At 37.4% G+C, this 8,878-nt stretch overlaps 1 pseudogene; it reads left to right on the forward strand.

Moving 5' to 3' along the window:
* Positions 1-997: 997 nt before the first annotated feature.
* LOC143683336 (ATM interactor pseudogene) lies at positions 998-3,457 on the forward strand (annotated as a pseudogene).
* The last annotated feature ends 5,421 nt before the right edge of the window (positions 3,458-8,878 follow it).

The following is an 8,878-nucleotide window of genomic DNA, read 5'->3' on the forward strand; positions in this document are numbered from 1 at the left end:
AGGGCCTAAGCATCTGAGAAGGCCGGGAAGGAAGAACTCGGTGCTGAAAGATGGGGGAGCTGTGGTTTAGAATTCTTTCGTCTGGGCCTGGAGATCAGAAACGGTTGGCACAGAAAATGCTGCAGAATAGGCCATGTTTGTTAAAATAACGTTTTTCCTATAATACCTTTGCAATGGAAACCATGGTAATTAGATCATTATTGAAATATGAATAGCCTTGGGATAGAAGTAACCAAATAAAATCTAATTACCAAATTTCAGTAAGTAAAATAAAAGGTCCTTGACAGCTATGGAAAGTTTTCTTGGATTTAGGCTTAGGGCAAATTAAACAATTGCAGTATATTTTCCAAAACTTGATAATCGATATACTTGTAAGGTTGTTTAGGATTTTAGTATATTATAAAACAAATAAATATTTTTAACCTCCAATAGAAGGAATTTTATGATGATTTTTTTCATTGAATAATAAAATAAGAATATGCTGATAGGATATTTCTTATGCATACCTTATTTAAGAAATCTGTTAAGCTTAGAAAGAAATACAAATAAGTTTTTAAAAATAATTTTGATTACCTGGATTTCAAAGAATCTGACTTTTTTGTTACTTTGCCATTTATTACGTTGGTATATGGAAAAAATTTGAATTTGTAGTGGCTTTGTTAATGATAATCAGTACATTTTTGTTAGTAACTTGCTATCATGAATAAGGAAGACATACTTCTTAGCTTCAAAGAGTTTATATTCTAGTTAAAATATACTTGTACCAAGGCATAGTATAAAACAGTAATTATAAAGGAATAAAAATGCTGGAAGAATTTAAAAAGTAGATACATAAAGAATAACCTAAGAAGACCTCAGAAAAGGTGACACTTGTTAGACCCTTAAATAAGGAAGTAACATTTGAATAAATAGATCTCTGAACTAGTTTTTTTAAGAGGCCACAACGTAATTTTGTAAAATAACATATTCCTGGTATTATTTAGCACTGGAACAGCTGAGGGGCAACCAGCCATGGCCTGCAGTGACAAGGGAGCAGCCCGCAACTCCAACCTGCCTGCCTGAGAGCTGATCCAGCCATCGGTGAGTGAGTTGTCCCAGACCATGCACACCAATATCCTGTGCACCATGCACGGCTGAGGCAAGATCCTGCCCGACAGCCCTGTGCTCAACACGCACCTGGTCAAGCACCACCACTTGCAGGATGACATAGTAAATCCAACTATAAGGAAAGATTTGACAACTGTACCGAAGTTCTATTGTTGTCCCAATTGAAGGATGCCCCAGAGGCCCTGCAGACCCTTTTCTCAATTCTCTCTTACAAAACAGCACAGTATGAAAATGCATGCTGAAAAGAAGCATAAATGTAGTAAGTGCAGCAATTCTTATGATACTGAATGGGACTTGAAAAGACATGCGAAGGATTATGGCAAGACCTTCCAGTGCACATGCGGCTGTCCTTAAGGCAGCAGAACTGCCTTGCAGTCACACATCTACCCAACTGGCCATGAGATCCCTGCTGAGCACAGAGAACCACCTAGTAAGAAAAGAGAAATGGAGAACTCCATGAACAACCAGAAACTGTCAAAAAAGACCATTGAATCATTGTTTGGTAAACCCAACCTCTAGACCAGACATACAAGAACAAGAAACTTCAGAAATAAAGCTAGTAGCTTCCTTTGAAGACTCTTGCAGCTTTAGTGCCAGAAAACAGACTCTTAACACACCTCCAAGATATCCTCAGAAGTTGCTTTTACCAAAGCCCCAAGTGGCTTTGGTTAAACTGCCTGTTATGCAGTTGTCTCCTAGGCCTGTCTTTGTGCCTTCCACAGCCAACTCCTCAGCCCAGCCTGTGGTAGTGGGTGTGGATCATCAGGGTTTTGCCATGGGCACCATTCACTCACTTCCTTTGTCCATAGGAATCCAGATCCTGGGCCAGATTCAGAGACTTGCTCTCTTAGGGAGAGCCTCCCTTTCTCAAATTTGTGAACCCCATTGCTGCTGGCCGATCAATATAGTGAACTTGGGTAAAAGTCTACCAACTACTTACCATACAACAACTAAGGAACATATGTCAGAAGAACAGCATTTCTTCCATCAATGCACAGATGGATCTGTCTTATGCCTCTCTAAGCTTCATACCTTCTGCATGGTGGGCTTCCCCAGATTTCTCTATATCTCTATGTTCTCAAACAGATTTGACATTTGGCTCTCAACTTTCACTCCCCATTAGTGTTCATATTCAAACTTTGTTACCCAGTTCTAAAGTAAGTTCATCTATAACTACTCAGACTGATGCTTTTTTAGATGCTTGTTTCCAGTCAAGAGAAGTTCCAACCAGTGGAGTGCTAAGTTCCACAGACAAACTGGTACACATGGACCAAGCAGTAATATGTGGAGACATTTTCGAGAATATCCATTCATCATACTGGGTTTCTACAGACAATATTATAAGCAACAGTTTGGTAGTAGAGACTATGACTCATGGTTTGTTACCTCAGAATGACCCTAAGACTTTAAATCAAGATATTGAGAAGCCTTGCACTGATTATAAACTTCACTGAGCAGAACACAATACTTTCTTCACGAACGTGATAGATAATCAGACCCAAACCATAGATTTATTAAGCAATTAAGAAAACATCTTCTCATGTACCCTGCCAGGTCAGACATTGGATGATTGTCTGACGGGAACACTGGACCCAACCCTCAATTTCCTTCTAACCCAACCCAGAATCCTGGAATAGATTTTGATATTGAAGAGTTCTTTTCAGCCTTAAATGCAAACAGAAGAGAGTGACCTCAGAAATATGAACACTGAACCAGTTTCGGAATCCCTGGACCTAGAGACTCAGACCAACTTTCTACTTACAGACAGCTTTGCCCAGTCCTACAGTTATAGGGGAAATACTAATTTCTTGGGCCTTGAAATATTTGATACACAGACACAAACAGACTTAAACTTCTTTTTAGACAGTAGCCCTCATCTGCCTCTGAGCAGTATTCTGAAAAATTCTGACTTTTCCATGAGCACTGATTCATCTAACAAAGAAACCCAAACAGAAGGGATTTCCACTAAAAGCCTACCTGCTGCAGAAATAAAAGTTCAGTTAAATAGTACAGAAACACAGACCATGAATTCTGGCTTTGAAACCCTGGGGAGCTGGGATTTTCACCAGCAATAAAACTCAGACAACTGTGGGTGACGGCCGGCCTTCTGGCTGATTTGGCCTGACACATGATGGAGTCTCAGCTCAGTTCTGTGGAAACCCAGATGAGCAGAACAACACAGTGCCCAACTTCTAAAAGTAAAGTGCCACACACAGGATGGCATTTACAGTTTTCTTCTGGATTTAGAAAATGGGGAATGAGAATAACAATATTAACTATTAAATATAGCTGTTTAGATTCTTGGCATTTCTTTGCCTTTTGTACTTATAAATATGAAATCTGTATATAAATGTGAATGTATTATAAAGTGAATGATGCTAATCTAAAAATGATTGTTTTTGTGTTGCCTATCATGCAACTTCAAATCTAGTGTTTCCTTCTAAAAAAATAAATGCATTTCACATCTTCATAAGCAATATTAGCCATTTAGCTGATGCCAAGCTTAGCAGGTACTAGGGTACAAACTTTCATAATCTTTAAACATTTTATGTTAAAGTGTGACATACTTAACTTAATGCACTTAGAATATATTTTTTAACAATGCTTTTTAGAAATTCCTATTTCCCAGTAGTAACCTATAAAGTGGATTTAAACCACAGTGGTTACATGCTTTGAGACTCACGCTGCCTACAGCTTCATCTGATTTGCCATCTTATTCTTCTGATATGAAACAAAGGAAAACTATAGTTGCCTCTAACTTTTGAAATAGTTTTCATGTAGTCAACTTCTCTACAGGAGCTATTATTATTATTTATTTATTTATTTATTTTTGCATAGGCAGGCACTGGGAATCGAGCCCGGGTCTCCAGCATAGCAGGTAAGAACTCTGCCACTGAGCGACCATCGCACCATCCAAGCTATTATTTTTTTTTAAATATTTTTATTGACAGAACAACATACAAACACAAACATTCTCAACATACAAACATTCCATAAATGGTGTACAATCAATGGCTCACAAAATCCTCACATAGTTGTATATTCATCACCATGATCATATTTTTGAACATCTGTATCACTCCAGAAAAGAAATAAAAAACTCATACATACCATACCCCTTACCCTTTCCTCTCATTGACCACTGGTATTTCCATGTACCCAATTTATTTTAAACTTTATCTCCCTATTGTTCATTTTTTATCCATGTTTTTTACTAATCTGTCCATACCCTAGATAAAGGGAGCATCAGACACAAGGATTGCACAATCACACAGTCACACTGTAAAAGCTATATCATTATACAATCATCTTCAAGAAATAAGGCTACAGAACACAGCTCAACAGTTTCAGGTACTCCCCTTTAGCCACACAAATACACCATCAACTGAAAAGGGATATCTTTATAATGCATAAGAATAACCTCCAGGATAACTCTCAACTCTGTTTGAAATCTCTCAGTCACTGACATTTCATCTTTTCTCATTTCTCTTTCCCCTTTTGGTCAAGAAAGTTTTTTCAATCTCATGATGCGAGGTCCCAGTTCATCCCAGGAGTTCTGTCCCATGTTGCCAGGGAGATTTACACCCCTGGGAGTCATGTCCCACATACTGGGAGAGGGCAGTGGGTTCACTTGCTGTGTTTGCTTAGAGAGAGAGACCACATCTGAGCAACAAAAGAGGTTCCCTATGGGTAACTCTTAGGCATAATTTTAAGTAGGCTTAGCCTATCTTTTGCACAAATATGTTTTATAGGGGTGAGCCCTGAGATCAAGGGCTCAGCCTATTGATTTGGTTGTCCCCACGGCTTGCAAAAGTATCAGAAATTCTTCAAACGGGGAAGTTGTATCATTTTCCCTTTCTCCCCATCCCCCTAAGGGGACTTTGCAAATACTTCTTTATTCACTGCACGTGAGCTATAATAACAATATTAAGTGTACAGTATTTTATTCACAAGAGCTCATTGGCGGTAAGATATTATGGAAAGGAATAATTGTGAGGGCTCATATATAAATAGTGTTCCTTCCAACTGAAATAGCAGTAAGTCATCCACAGCATGGAAATATTGGCTGTGCCCTACTCACACCCTGCTGTCTACAGTAGTAATAGGTTAGAGTGCTGCCCCAGAGCTGCTTCCCAAAGCACCCACAGGCTGTATCTGAGCTTTATCACACTGTATGTTTAAAAAGAAAGCTGTGTGTGTGTGTGTGTGAGAGAGAGAGAGAGAAAAGGATACTTACCCCTAAATTTCAATGTGTGACACTTCTACTAAGCTAGGTCACGAATGCAACCTATAAATTATTTAAAAGTTGCAAACCTTTCTTCATCCTGCACTCATCTCTTTTCCTTGAATGATTTCTGAAAGACATCAGTCTAGCAAGGTATTATTTGTGCTTTTGAGAGCGGCAATTACAGAACAGAACCATCTAAAAAACCGGTACTCTACATTTTCTTTTTTTTTTTTTTTTTAAAGAAAGTTATATCAGTCTACTTCAAAGAGAATAAAGTGAAGACCTATTGCTTCAATCATCAAGAACATTTTGTTTTGAAATGGAAGCATGGTCCGGTATGCTTTCAGGGTTTTCTGTATTTAGGAGATCCTGCTTAATTATCAGCCAGTTTTCAGAAAAGTATGAATTGGTGCAGTTTGTAAGTGGTCTAAGTTTACAAAGAAATGCTTGGTCCCTTTGTTTACACACGTTTGTGCAATTGAAGGCTAAATCCTCAAAAGAAAACCTTGCTATGTGTGTGAAGATTTCTCAATAAAAATATAATAAGAAAAAAAAAAAGAAAACCTTGCAAGGGGACTAATAATTTAAGTAAAATGATGGTGTTGCTACTAATTCATATTCCATATATTAGATACAGAGAATGTGTTGGCAGTGAGTAAATCACATATATTTCAGGAAGATGAACTCAACTTTATAGAAGGAAGAGTTTGCTTAGATCGCAGTTGGATATGGGTTTCAAAACAAGGACTTAGAATTTCATTATGATTTAGAATCATCACTGCTTTAATATTTAAACATCTATTTAAGACCTACCAATAAAGGAGAAATGCATGTTTGTTTATGGCTTTTTGTAAATATAAATGCATTGATTTATCACTTGAACAACAGCAACAAAAAAAACCCACTTCGTTTCTGTGGCAGTATTTGTTAACCTAGGAACAGAATTATTTGCAGAAAAATGGGGCATGTAATAGAGTTCTTCATGTACAAGAACTGCTCCCCTAGTAAACCTTAGTTACCTGAATTGTACTAAGAATATTTGTAAAAACTGAAATTCAGTGATTAAAAAGAAGAACAAATTCTAAAATAAGTATATGTGGTCAGCTATAAGTCAGAACTTCATCTGTAACAAAAAGGGACTTTAAAAAAGAAATGACAAATATATAAATTATATTTTATCTGTCAATTAACATTATTCTGGCCATTTTGTAAAGGTAAAGCAGAACAAAACCTCTGATATGGTTTGTCATTATAAGACAATGTCAAATGTTTTTATTTCTGTAACTAACTCCATTTAAAAATGTTTATAAGAAAATTAGGGCTTTAATTGTAAACTCTTACAGTAGTCATGTTTACTCTCGAGTTTTAATTGTTATTTCTAAATTCCGAAATGCTTTTCTCTTTGTGTAATCTGGTAGTCCCCTGGAACTTTGAGTCTCTGTATGATACCTGAGATCAGTTAGTTCTGCAGCTCAGAAAGTTAGCACTCCTCCTGCAGCAACTATTAAAAAAAATAAAAAAGAGATCAGACTCTGATTAGAGATGTGACTGAAACTTTTCTGGTTAAAATTGAGGTAAAGCAAAATATAGGGTAAAAGATAACATTGTCCGTATTTAAAATCTTTTTGTGTGAGACCAAAAGAAAAGATGTTTATTTTGTCCAAAATTTAAATTTTCTAGAGCACACTATCTGATGTAACCTGTCTGGTCAGTTTATTTAAACAACCTAATTCAGCTTTATTTGACATGGAATGTAGAATAATAAATAAAATCTTAATCTTCTGTACAAGTCAATGTTATACCCTGATGTATTTCAGAGTACTTTGGGCAGAAAATGAGAAAGCATTTGCAAAGTCCCTGGAGGGACTGGAGAAAAAGTAGAATTCTTCCCACCTAATATTTTCTTAAGGAATAGGGGCTCCCGATTTAATAAGCCAAGGCCTTAATCTGCAGGCCTGCCCTTCTGCAACTTATTTCTGTAAGGCAAATCAAAGCCTACTTATAATCAATGCCTATTTTGATTATTAAAATAATACCTATTTTATAATTAAAGCAACCTCTTTTCTTGCTCAGGATGTGGTCTCTCTCCCTCTCTCTCTAAGCCAAACTCTGACCTTTCCCCACTACATGGGATATGACTTCCAGGGGTGTAGGGTCTCCCTGGCAATGTAGGACATGATTCTCAGGGATAAGCCTGGCCATGACAAAATGGGACATGACTCCCCAGGGAAGAGCCTGGCTCTGGCACTGTGAGATTGGTTTACCAAAAGAGGAAAAGAAATAGAGTTTTAGTGGCTAAAAGATTTCAAATCAAGTCAAGAGGTCATTCTGGAGGTTACTTTTATGCAAGTTTCAGCCAGATATTGCAAACTGCCCCAATATGGCAAGCCCCAAACAGTGTTCCTGGAAACCCAAGAAGATATCCTGGGCCCTATAAAAGTTTTACTTATTTTGTTTTTCAGAGGCTTAAAGTCTCTAGATTGTTCCAATGTGAAATAAGCTCTGAAACCCAGAAGTACTGGTTTCTCCAAGAACAACAACCCATTTCATCCCTCTGCCCTATAATGTCAATGCTACTTTTCAGCCTGAAAAAGAAGAGTCATCAGTGGGATATCCCTTGAAAAGACCCAGGTGCTGGGCCCACCCCCTCCTTCATTTTGAGAGCAAGTCACACAAACTGCCTACATGAACGGGACAGACATTAAAGGTCAAAAAATGTACCCCATCCACCAGCTCTGATAACCAAATCCCATGAGAGTCTGCTGAAACTCTGTCACAACCAAATCTTGAGAGACTGCTAAACTTTATAAGCTGTTCCCTTATGAAGTTTATAGACAGGAGAACTTCTTTCTGTCTGTAAGCCCCTGACTAAATTCATGGGTAACCTGTCTAACATGTTCTTTGGTCTTAGGGTTGCGCTAAACTGGACTGTCCCTCAAGATTGAGAGATAATTATCAAATGAGACAGAGGGGTTGTAACTGAGATATTAGGATTAAGGGATGATTACAATTGCTGAATCATTATACAGCAATTCCTTTTTGCTTTCTGGGATATTGGAGTAGGTAGAGGGAAATAACTGAAATCTTCGAACTGTAATACAGTGTCCTTGATTTCTGGTAATGATTGTATAGCCTTTATTTGTACTCTTGTGATTATAAAAACCTTGTGACTAAACTTCCCTTCAACCATTTTCTGGTTTTTCAACTTTAGAGTTTGTGATCACTAAAGACAGCCCCTAGTGTTTATTAATAAAGGGTCTTGGGTCATCCCAAAATGAACCCACCCCAAATCCAAAGTTATCTTGACAACCAAAACTGAATCTAACAAAAATGGGCCCACCTGACATGAGCAGTAGCTTAGATTTTCACCTATAAGTCACCTATACTTCAATATAATACTAAAAATCACACTCATCATCATATTAAGGCACCATTTTCTTACATATCTAAGCATGTAATCAATTTGCACATGCCCAATAATTATATCATCTAGAGCCACTGTGCTCATTATCCTAAAACCTGCCTATTTTTTGATACCAGAAA

Source organism: Tamandua tetradactyla, chromosome 5 (genome assembly GCF_023851605.1).
Source record: "Tamandua tetradactyla isolate mTamTet1 chromosome 5, mTamTet1.pri, whole genome shotgun sequence".
Taxonomy (NCBI): Eukaryota; Metazoa; Chordata; class Mammalia; order Pilosa; family Myrmecophagidae; genus Tamandua; species Tamandua tetradactyla.